At 41.1% G+C, this 18,927-nt stretch overlaps 1 pseudogene across 1 annotated transcript in view; it reads right to left on the bottom strand.

Moving 5' to 3' along the window:
* Positions 1 to 18,927, bottom strand: part of LOC111165491 (uncharacterized) — a 68,810-nt pseudogene that overhangs the window by 44,372 nt on the left and 5,511 nt on the right. The window contains exon 3 of the transcript XR_016393964.1: positions 15,100 to 15,313. The product of XR_016393964.1 is annotated as an uncharacterized LOC111165491 (transcript). The remainder of the gene's footprint in view (positions 1 to 15,099; positions 15,314 to 18,927) is intronic.

The following is an 18,927-nucleotide window of genomic DNA, read 5'->3' as shown; positions in this document are numbered from 1 at the left end:
GTAACAACTGTACATGTGATGGGTTGAATTACAGGCCAGGAAACCCTGAGTTTAGGATATGCAATCTTTTATAATGGGCAGTAGGCATGTCTGCCCTTTGCTTCAGAGGGAGACGTTATCTGCACTACACTGGACAGTGAGTATGACTGCCTTTTGCTCCAGAGAGAGACACTATCTTCACTTTCCAAGGCTATTCGGTATACAAACATCCTTGAAAAGATCATCAGCAAAAAAGGGCATTTAGTACGTTACTCACAAGATGTACAAAAACATGAGAGACCCGTGGAGAATTATCTCCTGATATTACCTAGAAATCAGTGCGGTAAAAATCTGTTATTCATAGGGTCAAAATTCAAGAAGAGAGTTATCTGAGCCCAGTGAGAGCTGGATCCATGGAAAAGGGGCCATTAGTGGGAACTCTAGTCATGGAGAGACACATATGCTACTAGAGAAGCAATGCTGAAGCAGGGAGAGACTGGGAAGGAACTCTGTTCTCTCTTTCACTCACACTGATTTTTGGCCAGTGACTCCAATTTGTCAAACTCCACATGAAGCCAGCTAGCAAGGACACCTGCAGGACACAGTTCATAGGGGCCAGTCTTACATGTCCAAAGCAGCACCGAGAGAAGACTGGAGAATCTATTTGGGATGCAGTGGAGGAAAATAATCAGTATAATATATGGTCCCTCCCATATCTTAGTTTCAAAACTTCTTGACTTTCTGGGATCAAATGATCTTCACGCTGCTCACTCTAGTCAACCACCCCTGAGGCTACATGAAACTTATCAGCACACAGGACTCCTCCACCTATGAAATATTGAGCCTAAATATACAGATCCATGACCACACTTGCTAAACCTCCAGCTTTTTCACTCTCTTTTTCCCCAGTAAACCTGCTTTGCTTACTTGAGCACCACTGATTCTTGCATTCCATGTATTTCTTCCGATTCCAATTTCCTTCTTATTGAGTTACTACATTTAATGATGCTTTCAGAAAGAGTCACTGAGAGATACATTCTCAGTCTTTTGACTGGCTGAACATGTTTTTATCCTATTCTCAATATTCTATGTTAGTTTAGCTGGGTATAGAATTCTGGTGTACCGGTTATTTCTCTCAGAACTTTAAAGATATTATTCCAGTGTTTACTAGCTTCTAGTCTCAATGACGAGATACCAGGTTAATACTTTTTTTCTCCGTAGGTGACCTTTGTCTTTGTCTCTAGTGTCCTGTGTTTACATAAGGATTGCTATTGATTTATTTTGCTCATGAGTCAGCTTTCTTCAATTTGAACAATCAAGTCTTCTAATACTTGGAAAATTCTCAGCCCATATTTTTTGATATTGCCTTTCCCCATTCTTTTTTTTAAATTTAATTTTATTTATTTTTTTATACAGCAGGTTCTTATTAGTCATCAATTTTATACACATCAGTGTATACATGTCAATCCCAATCGCCCAATTCATCACACACACACCCCGCCCCACCCCACCCCCGCCGCTTTCCCCCTTTGGTGTCCATACGTTTGTTCTCTACATCTGTGTCTCAATATCTGCCCTGCAAACTGGTTCATCTGTACCATTTTTCTAGGTTCCACATATATGCGTTAATATACGATATTTGTTTTTTCTCTTTCTGACTTACTTCACTCTGTATGACAGTCTCTAGATCTATCCACGTCTCAAAAAATGACCCAAATTCGTTCCTTTTTATAGCTGAGTAATATTCCATTGTATATATGTATCACATCTTCTTTACCCATTCGTCTGTTGATGGGCATTTAGGTTGCTTCCATGATCTGGACATTGTAAATAGTGCTTCAAGGAACATTGGGGTGCATGTGTCTTCTTGAATTATGGTTTTCTCTGGGTATATGCCCAGTAGTGGGATTGCTGGGTCATATGGTAATTTTTTTAGTTTTTTAAGGAACCTCCATACTGTTCTCCATAGTGGCTGTATCAATTTACATTCCCACCAACAGTGCAAGAGGGTTCCCTTTTCTCCACACCCTCTCCAGCATTTGTTGTTTGTACATTTTCTGATGACGCCATTCTAACTGGTGTGAGGTGGTACCTCATTGTAGTTTTGATTTGCATTTCCCTAATAATTAGTGATGTTGAGCAGCTTTTCATGTGCTTCTTTGCCATCTGTATGTCTTCTTTGGAGAAATGTTTATTTAGGTCTTTGGCCCATTTTTGGATTGGGTTGTTTGTTTTTTTAATATTGAGCTGCATGAGCTGTTTATATATTTTGGAGATTAATCCTTTGTCTGTTGATTCGTTTGCAAATATTTTCTCCCATTCTGAGGGTTGTCTTTTCATCTTGTTTATGGTTTCCTTTGCTGTGCAAAAGCTCTGAAGTTTCATTAGGTCCCATTTGTTTATTTTTGTTTTTATTTCCATTACGCTAGGAGGTGGATCAAAAAAGACTCTACTGTGATTCATGTCAAAAAGTGTTCTTCCTATGTTTTCCTCCAAGAGTTTTTATAGTGTCCAGTCTTACATTTAGGTATCTAATCCATTTTGAGTTTATTTTTGTGTATGGTGTTAGGGAGTGTTCTAATTTCATTCTTTTACGTGTAGCTGTCCAGTCTTCCCAGCACCACTTATTGAAGAGACTGTCTTTTCTCCATTGTATATCCTTGCCTCCTTTGTCATGGATTAGCTGACCACAGGTGTGTGGGTTTATCTCTGGGCTTTCTATCTTGTTCCATTGATCTATGTTTCTGTTTTTGTGCCAGTACCATACTGTCTTGATTACTGTAGCTTTGTAGTATAGTCTGAAGTCAGGGAGTCTGATTCCTCCAGCTCTGTTTTTTTCCCGCAAGACTGCTTTGGCCATTTGGGTCTTTTGTGTCTCCATACAAATTTTAAGAGTTTTTGTTCTAGTTCTGTAAAAACTGCCATTGGTAATTTGATAGGGATTGCATTGAATCTGTAGATTGCTTTGGGTGGTATAGTCATTTTCACAATATTGATTCTTCCAATCCAAGAACATGGTATATCTCTCCATCTGTTGGTATCATCTTTAATTTCTTTCATCAGTGTCTTATAGTTTTCTGCATACAGGTCTTTTTTCTCCCTAGGTAGGATTATTCCTAGGTATTTTATTCTTTTTGTTGCAATGGTAAATGGGAGTGTTTCCTTAATTTCTCTTTCAGATTTTTCATCATTAGTGTATAGGAATGCAAGAGATTTCTGTGCATTAATTTTGTATCCTGCAACTTTACCAGATTCATTGATTAGCTCTAGTAGTTTTCTGGTGGCATTTTTAGGATTCTCTATGTATAGTATCATGTCATCTGCAAACAGTGACAGTTTTACTTCTTCTTTTACAATTTGGATTCATTTTATTTCTTTTTCTTCTCTGACTGCCGTGGCTAGGACTTGCAAAATTATGTTGAATAATAGTGATGAGAGTGGACATCCCTGTCTTGTTCCTGACCTTAGAGGAAATGCTTTCAGTTTTTCACCATTGAGAATGATGTTGCTGTGGGTTTGTCATATATTGCCTTTATTATGTTGAGGTAGGTTCCCTCTATGCCCACTTTCTGGAGAGTTTTATCATAAAAGCTTTTTCTGCATCTATTGAGATGATCATATGGTTTTTATTCTTCAATTTGTTAATATGGTGAATCACATTGATTGATTTGTGTATATTGAAGAATCCTTGCATCCCTGGGATAAATCCCACTTAATCATGTTGTATGATCCTTTTAATGTGTTGTTGGATTCTGTTTGCTAGTATTTTGTTGAGGATTTTTGCATCTATATTCATCAGTGATATTGGTCTGTAATTTTCTGGTTTTGTAGTGTCTTTGTCTGGTTTTGGTATCAGTATGATGGTGGCCTCATAGAATGAGTTTGGGAGTGTATCTTCCTCTGCAATTTTTTGGAGGAGTTTGAGAAGGATGATGTTAGCTCTTCTCTAAATGTTTGATAGAATTCACCTGTGAAGCCATCTGGTCCTGGACTTTTGTTTGTTGGAAGATTTTAAATCACAGTTTCAATTTCATTACTTGTGATTGGTCTGTTCATATTTTCTACTTCTTCCTGGTTCAGTCTCAGAAGGTTATACCTCTCTAAGAATTTGTCCATTTCTTCCAGATTGTCCATTTCATTGGCACAGAGTTGCTCATAGTAGTCTCTTAGGATGCTTTGTATTTCTGCGGTGTCTGTTGTAACTTCTCCTTTTTCATTTCTAATTTTATTGACTTGAGTACTCTCCCTCTTTTTCTTGATGAGTCTGGCTAATGGTATATCAATTTGTTTACCTTCTCAAAGCACCGTCTTTTAGTTTTATTGATCTTTGCTATTGTTCTCTTTGTTTCTATTTCATTTATTTCTGCTCTGATCTTTATGATTTCTTTCCTTCTGCTAACTTTGGGTTTTGTTTGTTCTTTTTTCTCTAGTTCCTTTAGGTGCAAGGTTAGATTGTTTATTTGAGATTTTTCTTGTTTATTGAGGTAGGCTTGTATAGCTATAAACTTCCCTCTTAGAACTGCTTTTGCTGCATCCTATAGGTTTTGGATCATCATGTTTTCATTGTCATTTGTCTCTAGTTATTTTTTTATTTCCTCTTTGATTTCTTCAGTGATCTCTTGGTTATTTAGTAAAGTATTGTTTAGCCTCCATGTGTTTGTGTTTTTTACGTTTTTCTCCCTGTACTTCATTTCTAATCTCATAGCGTTGTGGTCAGAAAAGATGCTTGATATGATTTCAATTTTCTTAAATTCACTGAGGCTTGATTTGTGACCCAAGATGTGATCTGTCCTGGAGAATGTTCCATGTGCACTTGAGAAGAAAGTGTAATCTGCTGGTTTGGGGTGGAATGTCCTATAAATATCAATTAAATCTATCTGGTCTATTGTGTCATTTAAAGCTTCTGTTTCCTTATTTATTTTCATCTTGGATGATCTGTCCATTGGTGTATGTGAGGTGTTAAAGTCCCCCACTTTTATTGTGTTACTGTTGGTTTCCTCTTTTAGAGCTGTTAGCAGTTGCCTTATGAATTGAGGTGCTCCTATGTTGGGTCCATATATATATTTATAATTGTTATATCTTCTTCTTGGATTGATCCCTTGATCATTATGTAGTGTCCTTCCTTGTCTCTTGTAACATTCTTTATTTTAAAGTCTATTTTATCTGATATGAGTATTGCTACTCCAGCTTTCTTTTGATTTCCATTTGCATGGAATATCTTTTTCCATCCCCTCACTTTCAGTCTGTATGTGTCCCTAGGTCTGAAGTGGGTCTGTGTAGACAGCATATATATGGGTCTTGTTTTTCTATCCATTCAGCAAGCCTGCGTCTTTTGGTTGGAGCATTTAATCCATTCACGTTTAAGGTGATTATCGATATGTATGTTCCTATGACCATTTTCTTAATTGTTTTGGGTTTGTTTTTGTAGGTCCTTTTCTTCTCTTGTGTTTCCCACTTAGAGAAGTTCCTTTAGCATTTGTTGTAGAGCTGGTTTGGTGGTGCTGAATTCTCTTACCTTTTGCTCGTCTGTAAAGGTTTTGATTTCTCCATCGAATCTGAATGAGATCCTTGCCGGGTAATCTTGGTTGTAGATTCTTCCCTTTCATCACTTTAAGTATATCATGCCACTCCCTTCTGGCTTACAGAGTTTCTGCTGAGAAATCAGCTGTTAACCTTATGGGAGTTCCCTTGTATGTTATTTGTTGTTTTTCCCTTGCTGCTTTCAATAATTTTTATTTGTCTTTAACTTTTGCCAATTTGATTACTATGTGTATCAGCGTGTTTCTCCTTGGGTTTATCCTGTATGGGACTCGCTGCGCTTCCTGGACTTGGGTGGCTATTTCCTTTCCCATGTTAGGGAAGTTTTCGACTATAATCTCTTCAAATATTTTCTTTAGTCCTTTCTCTCCCTCTTCTCCTTCTGGGACCCCTATAATGCGAATGTTGTTGCTTTTAATGTTGTCCCAGAGGTCTCTTAGGCTGTCTTCATTTCTTTTCATTCTTTTTTCTTTATTCTGTTCTGCAGCAGTGAATTCCACCATTCTGTCTTCCAGGTCACTTATCCCTTCTTCTTCCTCAGTTATTCTGCTACTGGTTCCTTCTAATGTAGTTTTCATTTCAGTTATTGTATTGTTCATCTCTGTTTGTTTGTTCTTTCATTCTTCTAGGTCTTTGTTAAACATTTCCTGCATCTTCTCGATCTTTGCCTCCATTCTTTTTCCAAGGTCCTGGATCATCTTCACTATAATTATTCTGAATTCTTTTTCTGGAAGGTTCCCTATCTCCACTTCATTTAGTTGTTTTTCTGGGGTTTTATCTTGTTCCTTCATCTGGTACATAGCCCTCTGCCTTTTCATCTTGTCTCTCTTTCTGTGAATGTGGTTTTTGTTCCACAGGCTGCAGGATTGTAGTTCTTCTTGCTTCTGCTGTCTGCCCTCTGGTGGATGCGGCTATCTAAGAGGCCTGTACAAGTTTCTTGATGGAAGGGGCTGGTGGTGAGTAGAGCTGACTGTTGCTCTGGTGGGCAGAGTTCAGTAAAACTTTAATCTGGTTGACTGCTGATGGGTGGGGCTGGGTTCCCTCCCTGTTGGTTGTTTGGCCCGAGGCAACCCAACACTGGAGGCAACCCTACCTGGGCTCTTTGGTGGGGCTAATGACAGACTCTGGGAGGGCTCATGCCAAGGAGTTCTTCCCGGAACTTCTGCTGCCAGTGTCCTTGTCACCAGGGTGAGCCTCAGCCACCACCCCCTCTGCCTCTGCAGGAGACCCTCCAACACTAGCAGGTAGGTCTGGTTCAGTCTCCCCTGGGGTCGCTGCTCCTTCCTCTGGGTCCCGACGCGCACACTACTTTGTGTGTGCCCTCCAAGAGTGGAGTCTCTGTTTCCCCCAGTCCTGTCGAAGTCCTGCAATCAAATCCCACTAGCCTTCAAAGTCTGATTCTCTAGGAATTCCTCCTCCCGTTGCCGGACCCCCAGGTTGGGAAGCCTGACGTGGGGCTCAGAACCTTCACTCCAGTGAGTGCACTTCTGTCGTATAAGTATTCTCCAGTCTGTGAGTCACCCACCCAGCAGTTATGGGATTTGATTTTACTGTGATTGCGCCCCTCGTACTGTCTCATTGTGGCTTCTCCTTTGTCTTTGGATGTGGGGTATCTTTTTTGGTGAGTTCCAGTGTCCTCCTGTCGATGATTGTCCAGCAGCTACTTGTGATTCTGGTGTTCTCGCAAGAGGGAGTGAGAGTACATCCTTCTACTCCACCATCTTCGTTCTGCTCTCTCCCCCATTCTTTCTACTTTCTTTTCCTGGAAGCTACTGTATCCTCTATATCTCCACTTTTCTTTCATAGTCTCCATCCTTTCTGTTTGTGCAATCATTTGGATAGTTACCTTTTGGCTATGTTTCACTTCACAAATCATTCATTAATGTGTTAGTCTATAGTTTAACCCACTTATTCAGTTTCCATTTCAATAAAAATGTTTTTCATTTTGAGAAACTCTATTTGGCTCTTCTTCAAATCTACCCAGTCTATTTTCAGAGTCTTGTTTTCTCATTATGATTTCTATATCTTCTTTCATCTCTTTAGTTAGTTTCAAACTACTTATTTTATAATCTTTTCAAGACTGTTTTATAAAAACAAGGTTTCAGAGTTCTAACTCCACTGATAGAATTAGATTTGGATAAATCTCTGCATAATGGATCATTTCCCATGTGGTTTGGAATTTTGAGTATAAGTTCATCTTCAGTAGAGATTAGTTTTCCCATGTGAGTCTCCTGGTTGATGGAGGTACACTACATAGTGACTTTATATTTGCATCTTCCAGGCACACAAAGGATTTCACTGCCCAGGATAACAAACTGTCCAGGACCAGCCTTTATACTAATATCTCCTCTTCAGGAATCCCATTAATGAAAATAAGGAAAATTCAGATTCAAAATCTGAACATGGGGCAGAAATACATTTCCTTATTACTCCCCTGGGAAGTTTGTAGTTTTCACTGAGATACCGGGGGTAATTTTATCAGAGTCCTGGCTTGATTTAGGGATCTCAGTTCCAGCTTCTTGCCTTCTTCTCTCTTAAGGCTCTATCTCCTATCCTTATACAGGTGTTGTGAGCCCAGTACCTAGTCTCTAAAGTATATACACTGCTTTGCTATCTCCCTGACCAATGAATCATGTTTACAGATCCAGATTTTAGCTCCTCTTTCAATTTTGGCACCAGGAACACCATTTCTATGCCTGTGCAGTGGAAAGGGGTAACAGAGATCCTCACTGGCTCATTCTGCCATGATGTTAAGACTGGCAGTCCCCTTACATTGCTACTTCATTAATAACTCTAATTCCTTCATCTCTCCATTTGTCCAGGAACCTTACTCCATTCATGGCTATGGTGCCAACCCTAACCAGACTGGAATCCACAGTACACCATTCAACCATTCTACTTCCTACAACCCACCTGTAGACTTCTTTTATTCTGCCTCACCCATGTGGCAAACACTCAAGATTGGATCTATCTGAAAATCCCTTTTCTTATAGCAAGCCTATGATGAACACAGTGCAAGCATGGACTTTGGAGTAAAACAGCTAAATTTGAATCCCAGCTCTGCCATTCACTAGCCAAGTAACCCTGGGCAAGTTATTTAACTTCTCTAAGGCTTCATTTTTCTCCAGTAAAATGTAAATAATAATATGTATCTCAGAGTTATTGTAAGAACAAAATAAAATAGTAAAGGCAAAGCACTCAGCACAACTCCTGACACTTTCAATAAATGTAGTTATTATTAGATTCTGGAGAAAATCTCCAGATTTTCACCCTCAGCAAGACCCTCTGTGGGGCTTGGGGACCTCGTTTGTGAGGCCTTTCCTATTTCCCACAAGTGCTCTTGCAAATCTGCAACATTCTCTTCAAGCCATGCACCACAACTCTGACCCAGCAGGTAACTTTGCTTCCTATCTAGATGAAAACATTGAGAGTATCAGATGCCTTCACCATCAACTTACTGCCCTCATGAGAGCCTTGTATCAAATATGGTTTTTCATTTCTTTTTTGAGTACATGTTGTGTGCCAGGCAGTGTTTTACGTCCTGTGTATACATCAGTGAACAAAAGAAACAAAATTCCTCCCCTATATAGTTTACATTCTACTGGCAGAAAAGAAAACAATAAAATAAAATAAGTAAATTACATTGTATCTTAGAAAGTTTTCAGTGTAATGAAGAAAAGTAAACTGCTGGCAGGATTACAATTTTAGATAGGGTTATCAGGAAAGTTCTCACTGAAAAGGTGGCATCTTAATAAAGGCAGTGAAGGAATGAGGAAATAGAAAGTACGGGTAGAGACATGCCTGGTGTGTTTGAGAAAAGCAATGACGCCAGGTTGGCTAAAGAGAGGTGAGTGAATAGAGCACTGTGGGAAGTAAGGTCACAGAACTAAGGAGGGGTGAGATTGTGTAGGGTCTTGTAAACCATTACCAGGACATTGAATTTCACTTTGAGTTAGATGGAAAGCCTTTGGAGGATTCTGAGTAGAGGGATGACTTGAGATGTTAATATTTTAATGGCACCTCTCCGCTGCTATGTTGACAACTGGCTGAAGAGATGTAAGAGCAGACTCAGGGAAACTAGTTAGGAGGTTACGGAAATAATACAGGCAAGAGATGCTGGTAAGCCCTATCAAGGTAGTAGCAGTGAAAGTCGTGAGAAATGGTCAAATTCTGTATATATTTTGAAGAAAGTGCCAGTAGTGTTTGTTAATGCACCGAATGTGGAGTGGGAGCAAAAGAGAGGAATCAAGGATGATTCCCAGATTTTTTGCCTAAGCAACTAGAAGGATGAAGATCCAACAAATTAATGAAGAAGTACTGAGGGGATTGGGTTTTGGCGGGTAGGATAAGGATGATGAGGAATTTAGTGTTGGGCACGTTAAATCAAAGATGCCCACTTGATTTTCAAACAGAGATGTCAGGTAGATTACCGGAGTTTGACATTCGAGGGAGAAGCCCAGGCTGGAGATATACATTTGGAAGTTGTCAGCATATTTAAAGCCATGAGACAGGGTGATATCACCCACCAAGGGAGTGAGTGCAAACCTACTCTGCAAACAGAGTAGGTCCAAGGACTGAGGAGGAGACAGTAAGGATGATTAGCAAAGGAGACTAAGACAGGGTGCCTAGAGAGGTGGGAGGAGAGCTGGGAGCGTGTGGTGGTGTGTCCCAGATGTCAAGTGAAGAGCATCCCAAAGAGGCAATGATCAACTCAGCCAGATGGCACTAAGTGAGGCGAGGATGGAGCATTGACCGTTGGCTACAGCAATCCAGAGGTGATCCGTTACCTGGACAAAAGCTGTCTGGGTGGAGCAGTGAGAGCAGAAGCCTAACTGGAGTGGATTTAAGAGAGCTAGCTCAAATAGATACTTGTACGTCAATGTTCATAATAGCATTATTCACACTAGCCAAAAGGTGTTAACAACCCAGATGTCCATCAGTAGATGAATGGATAAACACAATGTGGTACATACATACATACAATGGAATAGGAAGGAAATTCTGATATGTACTACCAGCTGGATGAACCTTAAAAACTTATACTAAGTGAAATAAACTAGACAAAAAAGGACAAATATTGCAGGATTCCACTTATACGAGGCATTTAGAATGCTCAAATTCATAGAAACAAAAAGCAAATGGTGGTTACCAGAGGCCGGGGTGAGGTACTGGGAGTTATTGTTTAATGTGTACAGAGTTTCTGTTTGGGATGATTTAAAAGCTCTGGACAGTTCTTGACGTGGTCATGATTGCACAACAGTGTGAACGTTCTTAGTGCCACTGATCTGTACGCTTAAAAACAGATAAAATGGCAAATTTTATATTATGTACATTTAACCATGCAACAACAAAAAAAATTTTAAAGGGAAAGAATTGGAAACAATGCAGACGAATCTTTCAGGAAGTTTTGCTGTAAAAGGGAGCAAAGAAATGGGGCAGTAGAAGGAGAAGGAAGAGGTCAAGAAAGAATTTAAGAAGGGAGAAATTACAAGTTGCTTTGATGCCAGTTGTAATGATCCTGGTAGAAGGGGGGAAATGATAATGCAGAGAGCAGGGAGATAGCTCCAGTGGTGTTACTGAGTTAGCAAGAGGACATGGCTTGGTGCCAGGTGGCAGTGAGGCCTTGCTGGCAGCAGAGGAAGGGGCAGTCTCTGAAGGAAGGGCTGGGACTTCCCTGGCAGTCCAGTGGTTAAGACTCTGCACTTCCACTGCAGGGAGTACGGGTTCCATCCCTGGTTGGGGAACTAAGATCCCACATGCCGCGAGATGTGGGCGGGGGTGGGGGGAACAAAAACACGAAACAAAATGAAGGAAATGCTGGGAGCAAGAGAGTTTCAACCACCCCACAGGAAGGAAGGCAGAGTCCCTGGATCCACACAGTGGGGATGGGTGGGTAGATGTGGTGATAAAGAGTCTGTCAAAATTCTCTTCTGACTGCTTTTCTTTCCTTTCTGATATAGGAAGGATGGTCACTGTGGTAGACAGAGTAATGGCCCCCCAAAGTTGTCACATCCTAATCCCTGGAACCTGTGAATATTAACTTACATTGTCAAAGGGAATTTGCAGATGTGATTAACGGTAAGGACCCTGAGATGGGAAGATTATGCTGGATTATCTGGGTAGGCCCAATCTAATCACATGAGTCCTTAAAAGTGGAAGAGGGGAATGAAATACTGCCACATATTACAACACGGAGGAACCTTAAAAACACGCTAAGTGAGAGAAGACAGGCACAAACGAGCATGTATTGTATGATTCCACTTAGATGAAATGTCCAGAATAGGCAAATCCATAGAGACGAGAGTAAATTAGTGGTTGCCAGGGTTTGGGGCTGGGGAGAATACAGGGTGACTGCTAAAGGTACAGGGTTTCTCTGGGGGATGATGAAAACTGTTCTGTAATTGGTAGTGGTGAAAGGTGCACAATTCTGTGAATATACTAAAGATGACTGAATTGTACACTTTAAATGGGTGAATTGTATAGTATGTGAATTAGATCGTCAATAAAGCTGTTACTAAAATCAAACAAACAAAACTGGAAGAGGGAAACAGAAGATTGCATCAGAGCAACATGTGACAATTGGTATAGGGTCAGAGAGTTGCTGACTTTACAGACAGGAGACCATGAGCCAAGGAATGCAGGTGGCCTCTAGAGCCCAAAAAAACAAGGAAATGGGTTCCCCCCTTGAGCTTCCAGAAAGGGACACAGCCTTGCCTACACCTTGATTTTAGCCCAGTGAGTCCTGTGTCGACGTTTCGACCCACAGAACTATGAGACAGTGTATTTGTGTTGACCTCAGCCACGACATTTGTGGCCATTCATGTTATGGGTCATCAACTGTGAGTGGGAGTAAAGAAGAGTTATTAGAGGTTTGACAGGAGAGGAGACGTTAGGAAATAGTCCTGTAGGAAAGCAAAAGAGTGAACTGACTAGGAAAATAGAGCACGACTACCAGCCAGTGTTAAAAAACACACCTAAGGGAGTTGGGAACTTCTTTTCCCCCATCTAGATGGCTACTGTGGGAAGTCTGGTTTTTTATTACCCACAACTGGGCAATATTTCATTGATTGTTTCATCCAGCGAGTGGATGCTCAGAGTAAGCAGGAGTGGGGAGACGGGAATCTGTCGTTTGCTTGGTTGGACTCAGTTTCTGGTCTCAGTTTCGTGGACACCCAGCAGTCTGAGTGCGAGTCACTAAACAAGCCCACAACCTTCTCTGGTACTCAAAAGAGGAGTGAGCAATCTGTCCCCACACTGGAGGGAAGACCCACTGGGTCAGACATAGTGAGAGGTGGCATGTCAGCCTCCAAAGTGGCTCATAAGTACAACATATTGTGCTCTATGGGTGATTTAAGAGATCTTCCAAGGTAATTTCTGCACCTGATTTTTAATATTTGTAACGTGTTTGTTGTATAATTTAGTTATTTTCCATGTTTACTATAGAAAATAAGACAAAAAAACAAGGCGGCTAGATGAAACCGAGTATAGAAGCCAATGGCATGCGAGGAATGTTGGAGAGATATAAAAATAAGTAGAGCATACATGTTCTGAACTAGATAGACAGGGAAGGAAGGACCAAGACATACCAAATATTCCTGATTCACTAAATATATGTGAGATACACCACGCATCCAATGTTTATGAGCCACCCATCGATGATGCCCTTCTGACCCCACTTGTCCTCTGCCCAAGAAATGTAGGTGAAACCACAGCTATTGGACTTCCCTGGTGGCGCAGTGGTTAAGAGTCTGCCTGCCAACGCAGGGGACACAGGTTCGATTCCTGTTCTGGGAAGATCCCACATGCGGCAGAGCAACTAAGCCTATGCGCCACAACTAGTGAGCCTGCGTGCGGCAACTACTGAAGCTTGCGCGCCCAGAGCCCGTGCTCTGCAACAAGAGAAGCCACCGCAACGAGAAGCCTGCGCACTGCAACGAAAAGTGGCCCCCGCTCGCTGCAACTAGAGAGAAAGCCCGCTCACAGCAACGAAAATCCAACACAGCCAAAAAGTAAATAAATTAATTAATTAAATAAAATTACTTGAAAAAAAAAAACAACACAGCTACTCATCAGGGTAATTGATGAGATACAGGTATTTGCCAGGTATACTTGCCCCTGCATCATTCCAATAAACAAGTGTGTATGATGGCCCTATGTACCTTCAGTCTATGGGATCCCCTTGCTCAGACGCAATTCTGATTCCCATAAACCCCCACCACCAGAGAGGAAAGCTAACACAACAGGGGAAAAATGGGAATATGAACATTGTATAATCCAGACTCAGGTAGTATGGTTCTTCCACTGTGCTTGTAGCTTATCCAATGTGTGTTCACATACCCCACCTTTCCCCTTACTTCTCACTATGTGTTTTAAAATTTATTGATAAACTGTGAGATTTGAGCTTCTTAGTTTGGTCTATGCACTTTTCTCCTCTGTGGCCTCTGGGATAACTTTGCCTAATATGGGTCTTGGAGATTATCACTGGCCCAAGGTAAATTCAGCATCAGGAGCTGACTTTAGAATCTTTGCAAACGATTGTGACTCTACTGTTTTGAGAGTGATTAAATTTGTCATTTAGCCGATAGGTTGCAAAACTGTGTGCAATCATATCCAGACATGGTCAAACAGAGATTCTGGGAATCAGAGATGGATGTGGTAGCTAGCTATGTCTTTGAATAGTTTCTCATTGAGGAGGCAAGGTGTCTGTTGTCCTATGTGGGAAAAGTGCATTATGTTGGACAAGGGAATTTATGATACTGGATGTATGGGAAGAAATATGTGTGTACCCTCTATGAGATTGCCTGCCTGGCATTCCCCCTTCTTCTGGAAATTGCCCCTTTGCATCCACATATCTGGCATAGAAGTTGCATGTTCTTAATGATGCCCATTGCGTTGATTTTGGTTTGGTTGGTTTAGGGATGAGTACCTGACCTGACCTAAGCTAATAAGCCCCTTCTCTGGAATTTTTTAATTTAGGACTCAAAGAATTGAGGTCAGTTCCTCTCCAGTGTAGACATTTGTGTTGTTGTTCTTACAGACTGCAGTATACTAGGGTTTTAACCTTATATCTGGGGTTCTAGAGCCAGTTTGCTTAGATTTCTTTTTTATTTATTTATTTATTTATGGCTGCGTTGGGTCTTCATTGCTGCAAGTGGGCTTTCTCTAGTTGCGGCGAGCAGGGGCTACTCTTCATTGCCATGCGCAGGCTTCTCATTGCGGTGGCTTCTCATGTTGCGGAGCACGGGCTCTAGGTGCATGGGCTTCAGTAGTTGCGGCTCACAGACTCAGTAGTTGGGGCTCTAGAGTGCAGGCTCAGTAGTTGTGGCGAACGGGCTTAGTTGCTCCGCGGCATGTGGGATCTTCCTAGACCAGGAATCGAACCTGCGTCCCCTGCATTGGCAGGCAGATTCTTAACCATTGCGCCACCAGGGAAGTCCCCAGATTGCTTAGATTTCAATCCTGACTCTGACATTTACTATCTATGTGAACTTACTCTCTCTTCTGTTCCTTACCTGTCAATTACAGGTAATTATATCTACTTCATAAGGTTATAATGAATATTAGAAGAACTTAGGGGAGTACCTTGTTCTCAATAAATGTTCGTTATCGGGCTTCCCTGGTGGCGCAGTGGTTGAGAGTCCGCCTGCTGATGCAGGGGACGCAGGTTCGTGCCCCGGTCCGGGAAGATCCCACATGCCGCGGAGCAGCTGGGCCCGTGAGCCATGGCCGCTGAGCCTGCGCGTCTGGAGCCTGTGCTCCGCAACGGGAGAGGCCACAACAGTGAGAGGCCCACATACTGAAAAAAAAAAAAAAAAGTTAGTTATCTTTACTCTTTACAAATCGAGACAAATGTTTTATTTTTCCCAAATCTGACTTCAATTCAATGTTATTCAACATTTATTTTTTGCACACATACTATATTACGAGCGTTAAATTAAGCTTAGGAAAAAATATGGTACCAAAATAGACATGGTCCCTGACTTTTTTGATCTTATAGTTTAGTGGGGGAAACAAATATTAAACAAAAAACCACAGATATAATACAAGCTATAAGACTTGCTATGAAGGACAAGTAGAAGGTGGTATAAGAGATTATAACTGGAACACCAATCTAGCCTTCCTTAAGAAAGCAATGTAAGAGTTAGTAAGGGAAGAGGATATTGGAGAAAGCTTTCCAGGTAGAGGGGTCATCAAAAGCTTTTTGAGGCTTGGATATAGTGAGAAAAGGAGGAGGAAAATAGCAGGAAATGAGGCTGGAGAAACAGGCAGGGACCAGATCATTCAGGACCTTGCAAGATGAATAGGGCACTAAAGGTTCAAGATCTTGGAGGTTAGGTTAAGGATTTTGGATCAGGATGGTGGCAGTTGAAAATGAGAGTCGACAGGGTTAAGAGATAGTGAAAGGGAAAGAATCAAGCATTTATCCTGCTTTCTTACATGAACTATACCAACGGGTAATCAAATAATTGAAGAGGGGTGATTTCCCTTGTAGAAATATTGCAGCTTCTAAATGAAGAATGATTGAATTATATCACCATTTTAAAACTCCTAATGAATGAATTGATGCAGGCATTATTCATCAACAGCTGTTAACACTACAAAAAGAGAGACAAGCACACACTGTGTGTCTCCTAATGGAAAAATACACCACCACCTAGGAAGGTATCCTGCCAAAAAATTAAACACGAATCTGATAATACATCTAGATCTTACTACCAATTTATAGAAAATAATAGAGGACAAGGTAACACATTAAAGTATGCTGTGGGGATGCAACTGACAAAATCTGGATTGTGGCAAAAACTAAAGGACAAACAACTAACTTCCTTAAATTAAAAAAAAAAAAAAATACTAGGAGTTCCCTGGCGGCCTAGTGATTAGAATTCTGGTCTTTCACTACCATGGCCCGGGTTCAATCCCTGGTCAGGGAACTGAGAACCCACACGCCTAGCGGCATGGCAAAAAAAACAAAAACCAAAAACGGGAAAACAAAGAAAGAAAAAATAAATACAGATGACTTTCAAAGATGTACCAACCCAAAAACAATCTAAAAAAGAGTGGATATATGCACATGTATAACTGATTCACTTTGCTGTACACCTGAAACTAACACAACATTATAAATCAACTATACTCCAAAAAAAAATTTATTTTTTAATTAAGAAAAAAAATGTACCAACCAAACACAGTATAGCTCCTCACTGAAACATTTGGTTAAAAAAAAAAAAAAAGGAACATTTATGAGTCTATTGGAAATGTGTATAGTAACAGGATATTTTATGACATTAAGAAATCATTGTTATTTTAAGTTTGTGATTATGGCATTGGGAGTTTTTTTTTGAACTCTTTTAGAAATACAGACTATTTACATAGAAAATCATATGATACCTGGACTTTTCTTCAAAATAATATGGGAAGGGGAAAAAAATTGAAGGGGGTATGGATGAGGCAATGTTGGCCATTGACTGGATTCGGGGGCTTGAGTGTTAGGTACATGTTTATATATTTTTAACTGTCCTTTCTATATTTTATATGTTTGAAATTCTCCACAATAAAGAAGAAGGGGGCTTCTCTAGTGGCGCAGTGGTTGCGAGTCCGCCTGCCGATGCAGGGGACACGGGTTCATGCCCCGGTCCGGGAAGATCCCACATGCCACGGAGCAGCCGGGCCCGTGAGCCATGGCCGCTGAGCCTGCGCATCCGCAACGGGAGAGGCCACAACAGTGAGGCCCGCGTACCGCAAAAAAAAAAGGATGGACTTTAATTGTGGATATTCTGGCATCTTGGAGAAGAATGGGTAAGTCTACTGAAGCACAAGCTTCTTCCCTGACATCACAGGTCTTGGGAAGTTGCCATTCTACTAACTGATAAAATTGGCCCCCATATTCATTTATTTCATTAATCATGATTCATTCCTTAAACATTTATCAAATACCTATTATGGGCTAGACACTGTGCTAGGCTCTGGGATTAAAGTGGTGAATGATAAGAGGGAACTACAGTGGTAATTAGAAGAGTGTTGGAGAAATGCAGGGAGCTCTAAGAATCTATACCATGGGATCTAACACAGTCAGGGGAAACAGGGGAGGAGGCCTTGAATGAGTGGTTGTCAGAAAGAGAGCTGAATTCCATTTATATGAAACGTCCAGAATGGGCAAATCTGTAGAAGCAGAAAGTATACAGATTAGTGGTTGCCTAGGGCTGAGGAGTTGGGGAGGAAGGGAGAGTGACTGCTAATGGTAAGAGTTTCTTCTTGGGGTTACGAGAATGTTCAAAAATTGACTGTGGTGATGACTGCACAACTCTGCATATACTAAAAAACACTGAACTGTAACACTTTAAATGGGTCCATTGCATGGTATGTGAATTATATCTCATAATGTTCATGTATATTGTTAAAAAAACAAAATTCATCTCAGTAAATTTGAAGATCTAATTCAGTTTATTCGATTCCTGAATCAGGTAGCATCCCATCTAGCAATGAGAAGTGTGCTCTGAGGGGCTGTACAAAATGGGAGGTTTTATAGGAAGAAGTGGGGGGCAAGGGATGTTTAATAAAAGAATAGAAAGGATTATTTTTAGGCCAGGACACCTTCTTCTGTGGGGGGAAGTGACAGCAAGGGTTTCATCATGCAGACTGCATCTTCTTCCTGGGGCGGGATGGGGTGGGGAATGGAGAGGGTCCATGTGACAGATTATTATTATTGCTGACCAGAAACTTCCAAACTGGCTGATTAAGATTACATTCCCGGTAAAGGTCGAAACTGCAATTAGGTCAGGTATTAAATCTAGGTTTGGTACCATGGGCTTTAGCAAAAGTGACATTTGGGCTTGTGGTTTTTCTCTTTATTATTATTATGTTAATTATTTATTTTTGGCTGTGTTGGGTCTTCCTTGCTGCGCGTGCGGGCTTTCTCTAGTTGCAGGGAGCGGGGGCTACTCTTCCTTGCGGTGCACGGGTTTTTTCACTGCAGTGGCTTCTCTTGCAGAGCACGGGCTCTAGGCTCATGGGCTTCAGTAGTTGTGGCACACGGGCTCAGTTGTGGCCCGTGGGCTCTAGAGTGCAGGCTCAGTAGCTGTGGCACACAGGCTTAGTTGTTCTGTAGCATATGGGATCTTCCCAAACAAGGGCTCGAACCCATGTCCCCTGCATTGGCAGGCGGATTCTTAACCACTGAACCACTGGGAAGCCCTGGTTTTTCTCTTTAAATACATATATTATGTAGAAGAGATGTGTGGATTGAGAGGAATTAGCTAAGGAACAATGTATACATATACAGAGGGAGTAATGTGTGCACTGGAGGAAAGAGCGTGGCATTTTAGAAGATGTGAAAAAAAAATCTGCATCTGGCATGTTCCTTGAAAGAGTATAATGAGAGTTGAAGCTGAAGCTATGTATTGAACAGGCCCA

Source organism: Delphinapterus leucas, chromosome 7 (assembly GCF_059928025.1).
Source record: "Delphinapterus leucas isolate spDelLeu-1000000601 "Yukka" chromosome 7, BTC_Dleu_Yukka2, whole genome shotgun sequence".
In the NCBI taxonomy this organism is placed as follows: Eukaryota; Metazoa; Chordata; class Mammalia; order Artiodactyla; family Monodontidae; genus Delphinapterus; species Delphinapterus leucas.
This window is presented reverse-complemented; position numbering and strand designations above follow the sequence as displayed.